The 19,554-nt window shown below is 37.0% G+C and overlaps 2 protein-coding genes across 3 annotated transcripts in view; both read right to left on the reverse strand.

The window, feature by feature from the left end:
• The window catches only part of LOC126477561 (uncharacterized), a 59,420-nt gene that overhangs the window by 39,586 nt on the left and 280 nt on the right, over positions 1 to 19,554 (reverse strand). The window contains exon 1 of one of the 2 annotated variants that reach the window (XM_050103627.1): positions 15,658 to 15,760. The exons of the other annotated variant lie outside the window; for it this stretch is intronic. The gene's annotated coding sequence lies outside the window, so the exon portion shown is untranslated. Of the gene's footprint in view, positions 1 to 15,657; positions 15,761 to 19,554 lie in introns of those variants that run through there. 2 annotated transcript variants of the gene reach the window in all.
• LOC126477545 (uncharacterized) overlaps positions 1 to 19,554 on the reverse strand; it is a 203,691-nt gene that overhangs the window by 19,119 nt on the left and 165,018 nt on the right. The window lies entirely within an intron of this gene.

The following is a 19,554-nucleotide window of genomic DNA, read 5'->3' on the forward strand; positions in this document are numbered from 1 at the left end:
TTTTTACTTCTTGGATTATCTTTATACTTGTCGAAATAATTATTGGTATATAAAAATTTAATACTATTTTCAAACGAAAGTCAAATAATACATTACCAAACTTAATGCCACTTCACATACATTTGCAATTAATACCATTTCATAAAATGAAGATGTTTGTGTCTTATGGGAACTCTAATATAACTTTGAACTGTTCTCTAGTTGAGAAGTAAAGACTGCACATTTTATGTAACATAGTCCTAAAGAAACACAGTTTTTGGGAATCAAACTATGTTTTTGTACTAATTAATTCACTTAATTTTGTGTACAATCACTAACCATTTTTAGTGTCATTTATTAATTATAACAGTCTTTTAAAATAGATTATTTATACAGGGTGAGTCAGAAAGGACTTTACAATTTTGGAATGACGTAGAAATTTATTGAGCTGATTTAAAGAATCGGTAGATGTGTCATTTTGTAGCCAACTACTTCAAGTTTGATTCACATAGTGTGTCAGTATACCATTCTGCCACCAGGAGCACCAGTGTAGTGCACAGTTAAAATGGCTACTTTCATTGGTGGCGAACATAATTGCTGCATGTTTTGGTTCCATAAAACAAACTCTGCAACAACTGTTCAGCATACATTTCACACCATATACTCTAAAGAAACTCCAAGCGGGCCCACAATTTGCTCATGGCACAATAACTGGATTGAAATGTGTTGGGCACTGTGGCATCATAAATCACCAGGTCACCCATTTGTTGATTATGTCGAACAGGTTAGATAGAGCTTTACCCACAGTCCACAGAAACCAACGCAACGTGTGCCTCACAAAACTGGCATTCCACAAAAGACTGTTTGGTGGGTACTGGGAAGAATTTTACACTTGAACCAAACAGATTCACTATGGCACAGCACATTTGTGATGCAGATAAGTCTGCACGTGACAAATTCTGTGCGGAAATGGTGCAGAGGACAAAGAGACTCTCCTGGGCACAATAACCTACAGCTATTACTCAACATTTCATATCAGTGGCATGGTGAACACCCTCGACTGCGGAATATGGGGCAGTGAAAATCCACATGCGACCATTAAACATGTTTGTGACAGCCCCAAGGTTGATATGTTTTGTGCCCTAATAAACTGAAAGTTAAGTCTTCTACTATAAGGTTTAATATTGCAGAGCAGAAAAATCTTAATGTTGGGTTGAGTAACATAGAAAGTTAAACAGGTTCTTCTTCATGGAGAAAGGTTTCACTGTTCTTGTGTATCTGGATATGCTTGAAAACTTTTTAATTCCACGGAACAATGAAGATGATCAAGATGGGATGGTTTATTATCAGCAAGACAGAGCACCACTTAATTTCCTCATGGAAGTTCAAGATTTCCTCGATAATCACTTCCCACATTGGTGGATTGGCTAGGTTAATAATTGGCTCCTTTTACGGACCTCCCGACTCAGCAGCATTAGTGGCAGAACAACTGAGAGAAAATTTGGAATACATTTCACATAAATTTTCTCAGCATGTTATAGTCTTAGGTGGAGATTTCAATTTACCAGATATAGACTGGGACACTCAGATGTTTAGGACGGGTGGTAGGGACAGAGCATCGAGTGACATTATACTGAGTGCACTATCCGAAAATTACCTCGAGCAATTAAACAGAGAACCAACTCGTGGAGATAACATCTTGGACCTACTGATAACAAACAGACCCGAATTTTTCGACTCTTTAAGTGCAGAACAGAGAATCAGTGATCATAAGGCCGTTGCAGCATCCCTGAATATGGAAGTTAATAGGAATATAAAAAAAGGGAGGAAGGTTTATCTGTTTAGCAAGAGTAATAGAAGGCAGATTTCAGACTACCTAACAGATCAAAACGAAAATTTCTGTTCCGACACTGACAATGTTGAGTGTTTATGGAAAAAGTTCAAGGCAATCGTAAAATGTGCTGAGTAAAACTGTGAGGGACGGGAAAAACCCACCGTGGTACAACAACAAAGTTAGGAAACTACTGCGAAAGCAAAGAGAGCTTCACTCCAAGTTTAAACGCAGCCAAAACCTCTCAGACAAACAGAAGCTAAACGATGTCAAAGTTAGCGTAAGGAGGGCTATGCGTGAAGCGTTCAGTGAATTCGAAAGTAAAATTCTATGTACCGACTTGACAGAAAATCCTAGGAAGTTCTGGTCTTACGTTAAATCAGTAAGTGGTTCGAAACAGCATATCCAGACACTCCGGGATGATGATGGCATTGAAACAGAGGATGACACGCGTAAAGCTGAAATACTAAACACCTTTTTCCAAAGCTGTTTCACAGAGGAAGACCGCACTGCAGTTCCTTCTCTAAATCCTCGCACAAACGAAAAAATGGCTGACATCGAAATAAGTGTCCAAGGAATAGAAAAGCAACTGGAATCACTCAATAGAGGAATGTCCACTGGACCTGTTGGGATACCAATTCGATTCTACACAGAGTACGCGAAAGAACTTGCCCCCCTTCTAACAGCCGTGTACCGCAAGTCTCTAGAGGAACGGAGGGTTCCAAATGATTGGAAAAAGAGCACAGGTAGTCCCAGTCTTCAAGAAGGGTCGTCGAGCAGATGCGCAAAACTATAGACCTATATCTCTGACGTCGATCTGTTGTAGAATTTTAGAACATGTTTTTTGCTCGAGTATAATGTCGTTTTTGGAAACCCAGAATCTACTATGTAGGAATCAACATGGATTCCGGAAACAGCGATCGTGTGAGACCCAACTCGCTTTATTTGTTCATGAGACCCAGAAAATATTAGATACAGGCTCCCAGGTAGTTGCTATTTTTCTTGACTTCCGGAAGGCATTCGATACAGTTCCGCATTGTCGCCTGATAAACAAAGTAAGAGCCTATGGAATATCAGACCAGCTGTGTGGCTGGATTGAAGAGTTTTTAGCAAACAGAACACAGCATGTTGTTATCAATGGAAAGACGTCTACAGACGTTAAAGTAACCTCTGGCGTGCCACAGGGGAGTGTTATGCGACCATTGCTTTTCACAATATATATAAATGACCTAGTAGATAGTGTCGGAAGTTCCATGCGGCTTTTCGCTGATGATGCTGTAGTATACAGAGAAGTTGCAGCATTAGAAAATTGTAGCGAAATGCAGGAAGATCTGCAGTGGATAGGCACTTGGTGCAGGGAGTGGCAACTGTCCCTTAACATAGACAAATGTAATGTATTGCGAATACATAGAAAGAAGGATCCTTTATTGTATGATTATATGATAGCGGAACAAACACTGGTAGCAGTTACTTCTGTAAAATATCTGGGAGTATGCGTGCGGAACGATTTGAAGTGGAATGATCATATAAAATTAATTGTTGGTAAGGCGGGTACCAGGTTGAGATTCATTGGGAGAGTGCTTAGAAAATGTACTCCATCAACAAAGGAAGTGGCTTACAAAACACTCGTTCGACCTATACTTGAGTATTGCTCATCAGTGTGGGATCCGTACCAGATCGGTTTGACGGAGGAGATAGAGAAGATCCAAAGAAGAGCGGCGCGTTTCGTCACAGGGTTATTTGGTAACCGTGATAGCGTTACGGAGATGTTTAATAAACTCAAGTGGTAGACTCTGCAAGAGAGGCGCTCTGCATCGCGGTGTAGATTGCTCGCCAGGTTTCGAGAGGGTGCGTTTCTGGATGAGGTATCGAATATATTGCTTCCCCCTACTTATACCTCCCGAGGAGATCACGAATGTAAAATTAGAGAGATTAGAGCGCGCACGGAGGCTTTCAGACAATCGTTCTTCCCGCGAACCATACGCGACTGGAACAGGAAAGGGAGGTAATGACAGTGGCACATAAAGTGCCCTCCGCCACACACCGTTGGGTGGCTTGCGGAGTATAAATGTAGATGTAGATGTAGATGAAGGACCAATCGTATGTCCACCTCGCTCCCACTGGATTTCTTTCTTGGGGCTTTCATTAAAAATTGTGTGTATTTCCTCCTACACCGAACGATTTAGCCAAGCAGAAAAAATGAATCTATCATGTGTAATGGGATACCCTTTTCTAACATAGCCTTCTTTTAGTAGAAGTAGCTATTACCAGGGTTAATCTCAAATTTTGTATAGGTATTCATTATCACGGCTGTTTCACTGAAAGAATTTCATATAATTTTGCATACAACGTATTATATTTCAGGCAAAATGTAGAAAAAGAAATTAATTTGTTACAATCTATACAGATAAAATTACCTTTTCTTTAAAATTATTTGAAATTACGAATTATCTGGCGTACTTAGAATACATGTTATAAAATGCACAGTCTAACGCCAATCAATAAAATTATTTCTAGATTCACGTAGAAAATAACCATATAGCTTGGTGAGGATTCTTCTTTTATCAAGAAAGTACGTAAACTCTTTGGACTGTTGTGAGTATCGCAGAATGAGTTAGTACTTACTACTTAGTAGAATGGGGCCTGCGTCTGATGGAAGAGGACATGTTTTTAATTTTGTCAATAACAATGTAATTAGTGTTTTTATGGAAATCGAGATTGTGAAGTCAGTGTGACATAGAAGAATGGGCTAAATAACAAAATCATAGTAACAGCAAGTACTTCATCAGTTATTTCCATCAACTGGAACCCACTAAGTAAAAAAAATTACAGCTTCAAGAATCTACCTCTAGATGTAAGAAATGCAGTCCACAACAAGAGAAAATGAACGTAAGTACAAAAAAATTAAAACAATTACAGCCCTCAGTCGTGAAAATGAGCTCTTTTTGAGCTAGGTTTCTGCCACCACTTCTAAGAGTGCCTGCATCAGAAATAAAACATTTAACACTGGCATGTCATGTATAAAATAAATATAGAGCGATAATGCCTTAGTCACAAAATATTATAATAGGAAAACATGGAAGGCAGGCCACTAAGGGCTGCACTACATGTCGAGCTGCGGTACCATCAGACTGAGGCACCCGCATTAGCAATTGCGGGCAGGTAAATGTTTCACCAAAAGTGCCATCTAGCAGATGCAAATACAAAGTGGCTACTTACATTCCAAATACAGATAGGCGAAATCTTTAATAAATGAAGTAAGAGGAAATATTTTACCTGACAACAGCAGACATTGTAACAATTTGTTTACATAAGAGCTTAAAAGTACAGTTTAAAGGCTGAAAAACGCCATTACAGAATTACTAACTGAGTGGAATAACTAAGCGAGTAGAAAAACGGTATAACATGAAATGTAGCTAACATAAACCATTTAATGAACACACAATTATGAATAGGCTTAGATAGAAGAAATATTTCGGTAACTGCACAAGAGAATACGCAAAAAACATCAAGTAACGACTTTATACCGTTGATGAAAATTTTATTATGTAATTGTATCTGCTCATTAAGAATGAAGCCATCATTTCGAGAAAGATATTAAAAATTTCTAATTTTTTGAGAACATCTAATCTACGCCTTTCCTCTCAGTGTGCAAAATGTTGATACTGTGAACAGCTTTAAGCGCGTCACCTATAATCAGATGGTGGGGGAAAAACGAATTTTGGGTGCTAGTACCATTTCCTCTTAAAAGATGTTCTTTCTATCTGACTGTAAAGGGACATCCTGTTTGTCCTATGTAGTAATAAGAGCAGGTGTTGCAAAGAATCTTATAAACACAAGAGTTTTTCAACGGGGAACAGTTTGATTTTAAATTATGAATTATTTGTTTTTTCAAACTATTATTGGTTGAAAAGGAGACATTACAACTGTATTTATTACAAAGAAGGCGTTGGATCTGATAAGAGAAAGGAATAGAAAAAAAGTTCTTTAGGCTGGGCTCAATGATAGAGGTGCTGAGTGTAGTAACTCTTTTTACAGTTTTCTTTTTAAGGATGTTCTCCAAAATGGCAGGTTCATTTTCGTTATTAACTGCTATCGTTTTGATTACATTAAACTCTTCCTCGATTTTTTTCTTTCGAGAATGGAATAGAAGTAGCTCTGTAGATAGCAGAGAGAAAGAAAGCGTTCTTATGAGATTGTGGGTGAATAGAAGACGCAGGTACAATCTGATCGGTGTATGTTTTTTTACGATAAACATTAAATGAGATTTCATTTTCTTATACTGTAAGCGTTAAATCAAGAAAATTCAATTGATGGCCTTCGTTTCCGAGTTCGCTGGTCAAGGATATTTTCTCGTGAAATTGATTCAAGAGATTGAAAATACGGTCAATGCCATTAACAAGTCCTTTTGAGGTGACTAAAATATCATCGACATATCTGAAATAGAAGAGAATGCCTAGCGCTGTAGCTGAGAAACAGTTGAAAAACTTATCTTCTAGAGGGGTAATGAAAATGTCAGTAAGGATACCAGCTAACGGATTTCCCATAGCAAGACTGTCGGATTGCTGATACAATTGTTCATTAAATTTGTATTGTTGTAGTTGTATTTAACTACGACTGTAATTTCATTCCGTGTAAAAGTAATGTTAGTCTTACTTAAAATTCTTATATAAAACACATGGCAGTTTTTCTTATAAGCACTTTGAGGACATTTTTCAGCAGGAAACAGTTTTCTTTTTGTTCTTATGCAATATACCTTGTTTACAAATTTCTAAATGTTCGTTAATCTGTATCCAGAAATCGTCAACATTAAAGTTAGAATTAATAAGGAAGATACTTGTGAGCTCTAAATACAGATATTAAGCCTTTTCATTGAGAACACCTTTTTATCATATAGCTTTTTAACATGATCAGAAATGAGATTTTTAACTACATGTCTAAAAAACATGGGATCTTTCTTACAATCTGCGAAATTAATATAGGCTTTCACATTGCTTATTAAACTGAATGGCCATACCTGCACTTAGTTTTTTCTTTAGATCTTTATATCTGGAGGCAGCCTTGGATTCTTGGGCAGTAAGAAATCTTAAATCCTTATACACGGCTGCGTTGTCAGTGACATTTACATGGTAAAATTAAAACAATTACAGCCCTCAGTCGCGAAAATGAAGGTTTTTTGACCTAGGTTTCTGCCACTTCTAAAAGTGCCTTCATCAGAAATGAAACATTTAAAACTGGCATGTCACGTATAAAATAAATATGAACCGATAACGCTTTAGTCAGAAAACATTAAAATAGAAAAACAAAGACTGCAGGCCACTAAGGGCTGCACCACATGACAAGCTGAGGCACCAGCGTATTTCGGGCAGGTAAACGTTATACCAAAAGTGCCATCTAGTAGCTGCAAATACAAACTGACTACTTAACATTCTGTTGTAATTCAGTTGATCTAATTCGGTGAGACATCAGTTTGAATACAGCGCCATTTCCAGAGGGCTTGTACCTTCTGTTTTGACTTCCTGTATGGGTGTTCTTTGGAGGGGAGTTCGCGCCAAGTTGAAGTACCGACACAGACTAATAATGTTAAGCGGAACAAAAATGTGATGGCTTTTTGTGTTATGTAGACTGTGTGTTCTGTAGAATAAAATAGAACATGTGGTTTAATACATGAGTAAACAGTGACAACGTGTACTTTATGCTCTTAGTCAAATAATTATCCTCATCCTCATTTAAAGGAGACAAGCGCTACAGAAAAGTTAACACATACCAAATATAGATCGGCGAAATCTTTAATACGTGAAGTAAGAGGCAATACTTTATCTGACAACAGCAGACATGGTAACAATTTGTCTGCATAAGAACTTAGAAGTACAGTCTAAAGCCTGAAAAACGCCATTAGAAAATTACAAAGGGAGCTGAATAACTCAGCGAATATAAAAATAGTATAACTTGAAATGTCGTTAATATAAACCATTTAATGAACAAACAATTATGAATTGACTTGGGTAGCTCAGTCAGGTAAGGAAGAGGCTGAAGTAGATGTAAGTGTCATCAGCACTAAACAGACTTTCACTAGGAAACCAACTGTTGCAAAAATTTAGAAAGCAGGAGGAAAGTTCTGTTGTTAGGTGGTAGCCATGGAAGAGGTGTGGGCCAGATCTTGCTGGAATAATTAGGTGACAGTTACCAGGTCACAGGTATTTTCAAGGACCGTAGGATCATTGTGCAAGGGTTTTACAAAGCAGTATCCTGTTGTGGTAGCGGGTGGAGGGGGAAACAGTATTGATAGGGGTCAGGGTTACAACATTGATGTGACCTGGTAAAAATAGCACCTGCAACGAACCATACAAATGTTGGCCTCATTCCTGCTTGCATGCGGTATGACCGGCCCTAATAGAACAGCTCTGTGTCAATATGGAGCTAGATCAGCTGCTTTGGGTAGCTACTTTGCCAGGCATAGGTTTCGCTCCTGTTGATGGTATTCCTAGGTGGGACTTCACAAGACATGGCCAACATCTCAGTAGGAAAAGGAAGGGTAAACTGGCAGGAGGATCTGCAGCGAATTGACGCATGGTGTAGGGAATGGCAATTGAATCTCAATGTAGACAAGTGTAATGTGCTGCGAATACATAGAAAGATAGATCCCTTATCATTTAGCTACAAAATAGCGGGTCAGCAACTGGAAGCAGTTAATCCATAAATTATCTGGGAGTACGCATTAGGAGTGATTTAAAATGGAATGATCATATAAAGTTGATCGTCAGTAAAGCAGATGCCAGACTGAGATTCATTGGAAGAATCCTAAGGAAATGCAATCCGAAAACAAAGGAAGTAGGTTACAGTACACTTGTTCGCCCACTGCTTGAATACTGCTCAGCAGTGTGGGATCCGTACCAGATAGGGTTGATAGAAGAGATAGAGAAGATCCAACGGAGAACAGCGCGCTTCGTTACAGGATCATTTAGTAATCGCGAAAGTGTTACGGAGATGATAGATAAACTCTAGTGGAAGTCTCTGCAGGAGAGACGCTCAGTAGCTCGGTACGGGCTTTTGTTAAAGGATCAAGAACATACCTTCACCGAAGAGTCAAGCAGTATATTGCTCCCTCCTACGTATATCTCGCGAAGAGACCATGAGGATAAAATCAGAGAGATTAGAGCCCACACAGAAGCATACCGACAATCTTTCTTTCCACGAACAATACCAGACTGGAATAGAAGGGAGAACCGATAGAGGTACTCAGGGTACCCTCCGCCACACACCCTCAGGTGGCTTGTGGAGTATGGATGTAGATGTAGATGATAGCAAAATCCTTAAGGGTGGAGGGGGGGGGGGGGGGTTGACTGAAACTCATGGGAGTACTTTTTTAGGCTAAGATCAGTGTCCCATCTTCCTACATTGATTGAAATTAAGCTTCATGAGAATTTCACACAGGCAGGTAATAGAGATGTGAAAGTATCACAAGATTCTCGTAACAGCAGAGTGAAAAATAATGTTAGTATGTCACAAGATTCACATAAAATCACAGCGTAAAATAATGCTAATATACTGCATCAGAAAATCAGGGGATTAAAAAACAAAGTAGACGAGCTTCTTGTTTGTTTAGTAGATTTAGAAACCGAGGTTGGAATAGATGTACTATGCCTGTCTGAACATCATATAGTCACCGATACAGAAATTATAAATGTAGGTAGATATAAACTTTCAACACATGTAAGCAGAGGCACTATGGAGAGTGGAAGAGTTGTCATACATGTTAAAATCAGTGATAGTGTGAAAAATTTGGAAACTAAAAAATTTTGCATATAGAAGCATGTGAATATGAGCCTTGACTAAATAATGGCAATTTTATAATTGTAGCCATGTATAGGTCCCCATTGGGAAATTTAAACTATTTTTGAAAGACTTGGATTGTTTGTTGTGCTTTCTGTCAGACAGAGGAAAGCAACACAGATTTTCTGAAAGAGTCTGACAGAAAGCTTGACCTTGAAGTATTACTTGGTTCTTTCAATTTGACATCAGTTATTGATTTTCCTACTCGAGTGGTACAGAAAAGCAGCACACCGGTAGATAATGTTTTCATAGACCAAGATAAAGTTAATCAAATAGAAACATTTCCTGAAAAGGATGGTCTGTCTGATCATGCTACACAGCTAGTTACAGTATACGGCATAGCTCCACACAGTTATGAAAAACAGTCCTCCAAAATAGTGTGTTCAATTAACGATTTAACAATTCAAAATTTTCGGGAAAGCTTGCAACAGTTAGACTGGGATGAGGCGTACAGCAACATGATGCTAGTTTAAAATTTATACTATTTCATGATACCTTTGTGAGTGAAATATAATTGTAAGAAATCATGTAAAAAACCATGGCTTACAAAAGACATAAAATATCTTGTAAACAGAAAAGGGAAAAGTATGTTATAGCTAGGAGGAGTAGTGATCCCAAAAGAGTGAAACATTATAAAAACTACTGCACTGTATTAAGAAAAGTTATTAAAAAGTTCAGAAGTATGTGTAGTATGTCGGAGATAATCAAATCAAAACAATTTGGAGTATCCTGAAAATGGAAACAGGAAACCGAGAGCACAGGAAGACTGTATTTCTATCAAACACAATGAAAAGTTCGTTAACAAGAAGTGAGAAGTAGAAAATATTTTTAAAAATCATTTTTTAAGTGTTGTAGAGAAAATAGAATCCAGGTATTCATTAGAAAATGCAAGGCACTATATTGAAGAAGCGGTACCTATACAATTTGATAAAACTGAAATTCAATCCACCTCTCCTACTGAAATTAGGAAAATAATAAATTCACTCAAAAGTAAAAGCAGTAGTAGCTCACTGAAACAGGGAATTTTTCCAGATAGACTGAAATACGCTATGGTTAAACCATGGCATAAAAAAGGGGATAGCTCTGATGCTAACAACTACTGTCCAATCTCACTTCTGACAGCTTTATCCAAAATTCTTGAAACAGCAATGTATTAAAGAGTAGCACCACATATTGTAAAAATGAAGTACAGTACAAACAAAATGTCAGTTTGGTTTTCAGAAAGTCTTGTCAACAGAAAATTCTATATATGCTTTCACTGATCAAATGTCAAATGCATTGAATAACTGAACATCACAAATTGGAATATTCTGTGATCTCTCTGAGTGAATCATGAAATTCTTCTAGAAAAGTTTAAATATTATGGTATGAGTGGGACAGTGCACAAATGGTTTAATTACTTGACTGGAAGAATGCAGAAGGTTGAAATTAACAATACAGAAAAAACCAGCAGAGGCATCTAACTGGGGAAGTATCAAGAATGGTGTCCCACAGGGTTCATTCTTGGACCCCTTATTGTTCTTAATATACAGGGTGCGTCAAAAAAATGTATACACACTTTGAACTGTCATAGACAATTTATTTCACATTCTACAAGGTTAAATATCTGTGAGGAAGTAATGTTATGTTCCTTCAACAGGTGACAGCAGTGGCAAGGAAGTAATTGCAACATGGCGGACTTGAGTTTGAGCTTTGAAGAGCAGAAGTAGATAACTAAGTTGAAGTTTGAGAATGTAGCTGCCGTTTGAGGACAGTGGAGAAGTGAGTATGGTACAGAACCACCTGCAAGGTTAACAAATACGCGTCTACGAGACAAATTCGAAATTCATGGAACAGTGTGTGATGTGCACAAAGGTCGATCAGGGCGACCTTGTACAGCTACAAGTGATGATTCCACAACTGCGGTCTTGGAACTGTTTCAGCGTTTGCCTCAAAAATCTTCAAGGCAAGCAGCACATGAGAGTAATGTAAGTGCTAGTAGTGTGCTACGTATTCTGATGAAACGCAAGTGCCTTGTGTACATTCCAAGGCTGGTGCAACAGCTAAGTGACGATGATCCAGATCGAAGGTTAGAATGTTGTGAATGGGTTCAGGAGATGGTGACACGTGAACCAGGATTTATGGGTAGCATAATTTTGTCGGATGAAGCCCAATTCAAACTCAATGGAACTGCCAATAGGCACAATTGTGTGTACTGGGCTGAAGTTAATCCTCACATTACAGTTGAAAAGGCTGTGAATTTGCCTGGTGTAAATGTGTGGTGTAGTTTGTCTGCAAGGGGTCTCATTGGGCCTTTCCGCTTTGAAGGTACTGTTACTGGAGAAACGTACCTAACATTGCTTGCTGACTCCATATTCCCTGCCATTCGTGCATTATACGGTAATGATGACTTCTATTCCAACAACATGGTGCCCCACCGCACTATCACAGGGATGTACAAGCATACCTGGATCACAATGTGCCAGGCCAGTGGATAGGAGGCAGGGGACGAATTGAGTTTCCTGCACACTGCTGGTGGATTTCTTCTTATGGGGCACAGTAAAAGATGAGGTGTACAAACGTAAACCACCTAACCTGGACACACTTTGGAATGAGATTCAGGTGGTGTGTGCAGAAATCTCATTGGACACTTTGGTACGATGTACGGAATCAGTGGTGACACGTACTCAGAAATGTATTGATGCTGAAGGCCACCAGTTTGAACATTAATCACATTTGCAAAGTACATATATTTTTCCAATTGGACATTAAGCTTTCCATTTCCAGAAATTTAACACTGTAGAACGGGAAATAAATTTTCTGTGATGCCTCAAAGTGTGTATACATTTTTTTGACGCACTCTGTACATTAACGATGATACAAGTATAGAAATCACGCCCAATGGGGAAGAATCAACAGAGGAAATTGTGAATATTTGCTTTCAGAAAATTATTAAGTGGTTCTCTGCAAATAGACTCTCACTAAATTTTGAGAAAATGGTATAACACGACTGATAAATAGAGATGATGAACGTAAGTAAGTTGCTAAGGCAGATAACTCAAAATTTCTAGGTGTATGCATTGATGAGAAATATAACTGGAAGAAACACAATGATAATCTGTTGAAACGGTTAGGTTCAGCTATTTCTGCTATTAGGGTTAATTCAAATTTAGGTAAATCAGTAAATTAGTGTACTTGCCTCTTTTCATTAATTGCATTCATATGGCATCATATTTTGGGGCAATTCTTCATTAAGGGAGAAGGTATACATTGCACAAAAGCATGTAATCAGAATAATAGCTGGAGCCCACCCAAGGTCACCTTGCAGACATTTATTTAAGGAACTCGGGATATTCACAGTATCTTCGCATTGTAAATTGAAATTTGTCATTAATTAATGACAAATTTCAATCCCAGTTCAAAAATAACAGCACAGTGCATAACTACAACACTAGAAGAAATGATGATATTCACTATTCTGGATTAAATCTCGCTTTGGCTCAGAAAGGGTTGAATTATGCTACCACAAAAATCTTTGGTCATTTGCAAAATAGTATTAAAAGTCTGACGGATAGCCAACCAACATTTAAAAGCTAATTAAGAGAATTTCTGAATGACAACTCCTTCTACTGAATAGATGAATTCTTAGATATGAAGTAGTAACTATAAAGACAAAATTAATTAATTAATTGATTATTTTGTGTAAAGAGAACTTATGTTAAAGTAACACATTCCGCATCATTACCGTACGAAATGTCATATTCATGATCTATGGAACAAGGATTAATGTATGTATGTATCATAGAAGAAATGTTTCGGTAACTTCTCAATGGAACATGGGATCAAATTTCAAGTAACGGCTTTATACCATTGAAGAAGCTTTTATTATGTAATTGTAGCTGCTCATTGAGAATGAGGCCATCATTTCGAGAAAGATGTTTAAGAATTCCTAATTCTTCGAGAACATCTAATCAACGCCCTTCTTAGTGAGCAAAATGTTGATATCATGAGCAGCTTTAGAAGTGTGACCTATAATCAGAAGGTGGTTGAGAAAAAACGAATTTGGGTGCCAGTACAACTTTTTTCTTAAAAGATTCTCTTTGTATCTGACTGTAAAGGCACATCCTGCTTGTTTTATGTAGTAAGAAGAGCAGGTGCAGCAAAGAATTTTGTAGATGGGGAGTAGGTCGATTTTAAATTATGTATAAGCTTTTTTTTCAAATTATTATTGGTTATTACGAAGGAGGCGCTGGATCTGATAGGAGGTGGGCCCCAAGAAAGTAATAGAAAAAACTTCTTTAGGCTCAATGGTAGAGGTGCCGAGTGTAGTGACTCTTATAGTATGTATTCTTTTTAAGTATGTTATCCATTATGGAAGGTTTGTAGTCGTTACTAACTCCTATCGTTTTGATTACGTTAATTTCTTCCTCGAATTTTTCTTTCGAGAGTAGAATAGAAGCAGCTCTGTGAATAGCAGAGTGAAAGAGAGCGTTCTTATGACATTGTGGGTGCATAGAAGACGCAGGTATGATATGATCGGTATATGTTTCTTTATGAAAAACATTAAATGAGATTTTATTTTCTTCTACTGTAAGCATCAGATCAAGAAAATTCAATTGAGGGGCCTAGTTTTCGAGGTCACTGGTGAAGGATAGTTTCTCGTGAAGTTCATTGAAGAGATTGAACATACGGTCAATGCCATCAACAAGCCCTTTTGAGGTGACTAAAATTTCATCGACATATCTGAAATAGGAGAGAATGCCTAGTGCTGTAGCTGATAAACACTTGAAGAAATTTTCTTCTAGAGAGTTAACGAAAATGTCAGTAAGGATACCAGAAAACGGATTTCCCATAGTGAGACTGACAGATAACTGATACAATTGTTTATTAAATTGAAAACAGTTGTATTTGACTATGACTGTAATTAGATTCATAAAGTCAATGATTTGTTCTTTTTTGAAATGACGTAAATTTTTTCCCACGACTGCAGGAACATTTCTATAAAGATTTTTGATGTTCAGTGAAAACAACTTGGTATCTGGGCTGCATTCTAAAACTTTTATTTTATGCACTAAGGCATGAATATTGGGGATAGAATATTCTCAAAAACAAATGATTTTTTCAGAGTTCAAAGAAGAAATTTGGCTAAATCATGGTACATGCTATTCATACTATTAGAAACTGGTCGTATTGGATGGTTAGGTTTGTGAATTTTGAATTGAGAATGAAGTTGTGTGGGCTGAAGGTTCATGTTGATAAGCATTTTCTTATGGAAAGGTTTGATTAAAAATTTTGCTTCTCTGATAGCTGACTTGACTTCTTTTTGTAATTCTGGAATCGGATCCTCATACACTTCCAAAATATTGTTTTTCTTAACAAAATCTAATGTTTTATAAATATATTCAGATTGTACGCAATAACCGAAGAGCAACTTTTTGTCTGACCTAGTTATTAAAGCATCAGATTCTTTATGTTTATTATTGATAGATTTAACCAATTTCCTATTGTTATACATAAAATTTTGAAAACAACCCGTGTTTTACTATGAATGTTAGCTACATCAAAGGCTATTCTAGTTTGCTATGAATTATCCATTTTTATACAATCAAGACCAGTTTTTAGGTCGACAAGCATTCTTTCTATTACATTATTGTCTGCCAAGTTGGGCATGACATTGTACTTAAGACTTTTTCCGAGTATGATGGTCAGGGAAAGTGGCAAGGGGAGGGCTATGGTGGCTATAGCTCCCCCACCCCATGGAGTATCGTATTACACTGGATAAAATGACTTCAGAAATTAGCGAATATGTTACTCCAACAGATTCAATCATTTTTTTTATAATTATGCAGCAATATAGGTTGCAATGTATTCCAAACAAAATTTAACAAAAGCGTAAGAGTGGCAAATAGCTCACTACCAAAACCAATAATTATCATTTAACTTAAAACAGGCATCTTATTATTTATTAGTACACATTTTTACCCTGAAGTCCAAAACATTTACCAAAAAGTGCTTTAAGCAACACCAAATTTTACCACTTTGTCGGTAGAGGTCTCCAACTCTTCTTTCGTTAACCCATATTCCATTCCCCCAGACCCACTCCACCCTTAGTCCATCCCCTTGACCGACTTCTAGAATCATTCTGTGTAAAAGTAATGTTAGTCTTCTTAAAATTCTTTTATAAAACAAATGGTAGCTTTTCTTAAAAGTACTTTGAGGATATTTTCAGCAAGAAACAGACAAGAAAGAGTACTAAGTTTCTTTTTGTACTTACACAATGCACCTCATTTACAAATTTTTAAACGTTCGTTTATCTGTATCCAGAAATCGTCAACATTAAAATTATAATTAATACAGAAGGTATTTGTGAGCTCTAAATACAGATAATATGCCTCTTCATTGAGAACATCTGTTTTATCGTATAGCTTTTTAACTTGATTGGAAGTGAGATTTTTAAGTACATGTCTAAAAAACTTGGGATTTGCGAAACTAATATAGGCTCTCACATAATTAGGGACCAGCCCTGGATAGCGAAAATGAAGTCTCTTTGACCTATGTTTCAGCCACTTCTTTGTTTCAGCCACTTCTAAAAGTGCCTTCATCAGAAGTGAAACATTTAAAACTGGCACGTCATGTATCAAATGAAAATGAAGAGATAACGCTTTAGTCACAACATATTAAAATAAAAAACATGGAAGGCAGTCTAATAAGGGCTGCACCACATGTCAAGCTGCAATAGCATCAGACTGACACACCCACGTTAGCAATTTTGGGCATGTAAACGTTTTACCAAAAGTGTCATCTAGTAGCCGCAAATATAGAGCAACTACTTAACATTCCAAATGTAGATAGACGAAATGTTTAATACATGAAGTGAGAGGCAATATTTTATCTGACAGCAGCAGATATGGTAACAATTTGTCTACATAAGAGCTTAGAAGTACAGTTTAAAGGCTGAGAAATGCCTGAATCTAATTACAGTCGTATCAGCAATCCGACGGTCTCACTATGGAAATCCATTAGCTGGTATCCTTGCTGATTCTAGAAGATAAGTTCTTCAACTGTTTTTCAGCTACAGCGCTATGCATTCTCTCCTATTTCAAATATGTCGATGACATTTTAGTCATTTACAAAGAACCTGTTGATGGTGTTGACTGTATTTCTAATCTCTTCAATGAATTTCACGAGAAAATATCCTTCACCAGCGAACCCAGAAATGAAGACCATCAATTGAATTTTCTTGATTTGACACTTACAGTAGAAGAAAATAAAATCTCATTTAATGGTTTTTGTAAAGAAACATATACCAATCACATCATACCCACGTCTTCTATGCACCCACAATGTCATAAGAACATTTTCTTTCTCTTTGCTATTTACAGAGCTACTTCTATTCCACCCTCGAAAGAAAAATTCGAGGAAGAATTTAATGTAATCAAAGTGATAGCAGTAAATAACGAACCTGCCATAGTGGATAACATCCTTACAAAGAAAACACGTTATAAGAGGCACTATACTCGGCACCTCTATAATTGAGTCCAGCCTAAAGAAGAATTTTTTTCTATTCCTTTCTTGGGGCCCCATCTCCTATTGGATACAACACCTCCTTTGTAATAAATACAATTGTAATGTCTCCTTTTTCACCAATAATAGTTTGAAAAAAATTTATTCATAATTTAAAATCGACCCATTCACCTTTAAAAAAAACTCTAGTGTCTACAAGATTCTTTGTAACACCTGCTCTGCTTACTACATAGGACAAACAGGACATCCCTTTACGGCCAGATACAAAGAACGTCTTTTAAGAGAAATTGGTACTAGCACCCAAAATTCGTTTTTTGCCGACCACCTTCTGATTACAGGTCATGCGCCTAAAGCTGTTTACTATATCAACATTTTGCACATCGAGAAGAAAGGGCGTAGATTAGTTGTCATCGAAGAATTAGACATTTTGAAACATCTTTCTCGAAATGATGGCCTCATTCTCAATGAGCATCTATAATTATGTAATAAAAGCTTCTTCAACGCTATTAAGCCGTTACTTGGTATTTGTTTTCCGCGTTCCCCCATGCAGTTACCGAAATATTCCTTCTATCTCAGTCTGTTCATAATTGTTTGTTGACTAAATGTGCTATATTTACCACATCTCACGTTGAACCGTTTTTATACTCGTAGAGTTATTTTGCTCCTAATATAACTCCGCAATGGCGTTTTTCAACCTTTAAACTGTACTTCTAAGCTCTTATGTAGACAAATTGTTACCATGCCTGCTGCTGCCGGATAAAATATTGCCTCTTACTTAATGTGTTAAACATTTTGCCTATCTATATGTGGAATGGTAAGTAGCCACTTTGTATTTGCGGCCACTAGATAACACTTTTGGTTGAACTTTTACCTGCCCGCAATTGCTGACATGGGTGCCTCAGTCTGATGGTACCGCAGCTCGACATGTGGTGCAACCCTTAGTGGCCTGCAGTCTTCGTTTTTCTATTTCAATATTTTGTGACTAAAGCGTTATCGCTTCATATTTATTTTATTCGTGACATGCCAGTTTCATTTCTGATAAACTCAATTTTAGAAGTGGCCGACCCTAGGTCATAAAGACTTCATTTTCGCGACCAAGGGCTGCAATTGTTTTAATTTTACCTTGTAACGGTCGCTGACAATGCAGCAATGTTTAAGCTTTAAGATAACTATAAAGTTTTTCTGTTGTATATCTTATTCCTCTCGAAGCTTTTGAAAATAATGTAGAGACTAAAAAAAATTTAATGGTGATATGTGGGAGGGTAAGGTCACAAATGTGGGTGTCAGCCGGGATCAGTTGACTGATAAAGAATTCTTGTCTGTTGCAGAAGAAGAAAGGACAGTGATTTGTGCCATTTTCAGTTTTTGTATATATGGATTCTAATCATTCAAAGAAAGAAGACCGAGAGCTGCCCAACAAAGTCGTATCAACAGTGACAAGGTACTGTCAACAATGATGGACCGGATGAATTGAAAGAGGTCTTTAAGACTATGATGAAGGACTTCAGAGAACATAAGTACAAACTATTTTTGAAATTAATTTTTTTTTTGGTGAACTCGTGTGAATGCTAGGAAAATGAATAGAGACGGGGGTAGTAGTGATGAAGTGAATATTGTAGGACCCATCCAAGACATGTTTGAACCAAGCGTAGGGGTAGTTAACAAAGAAACAGTGAAAACAGATATTTTTAAGTTGATTTTAGCAAAATTAGAGGAAATGAAGAAGGATAGCAATAGCAAATTTAGTGCAGTTAATGAGCAGTTAACTGAAATAATGACAGACAATGATAGTAAATTTACTTCACTGCAAGGACAATTAAAGGACCTAAAAACTGAAAACAATAGTAAAATGGATAGGGTACAATACCAAATGGATCAGCTTAGTAACCAGGTTTCAGAGTTAAAAAGTGGGTTGTCAGATGGATTAAAAAGTGTGAATGAAAAAGTTGATGTCTTAGAAGATAAATTTATTGTTTTGGAAAATGAGTTTGTTGCCCAATCTGCACAACAGATGAAGAATGTTAATGATGTTCAGAGTTGAACAGAAGGCCGTTGTCGAAAAAATAGAACACAACTTAAGTAGTTTCGATAAATAAAGTAAATTTTGAAAGGAGTATGCTAACTAATGTAAATGTTTTAGATCAAAAAATTTCAATAGTTAAGGAAAATGGTATGCACAAAAAACTTTATTCAAACTTGTAATTGTGTGGTCCAACACTCCAATCAAAAGTTTTCCATCAGATAATTTACATCCAGTGGATTTTCTCCACCACTGTAGTGATAGTTTTCGTCAGGCAAGTGTGACGACCAAAAAATTAAATTTGCTAAAAGATGTCTTGAAGGCGAAACTCTGTCTTGGGTAAATATAAATTTAAGTCAGTGTGAAACATATCAACATTTTGAAATAG

Source organism: Schistocerca serialis, chromosome 1 (genome assembly GCF_023864345.2).
Source record: "Schistocerca serialis cubense isolate TAMUIC-IGC-003099 chromosome 1, iqSchSeri2.2, whole genome shotgun sequence".
NCBI lineage: Eukaryota > Metazoa > Arthropoda > Insecta > Orthoptera > Acrididae > Schistocerca > Schistocerca serialis.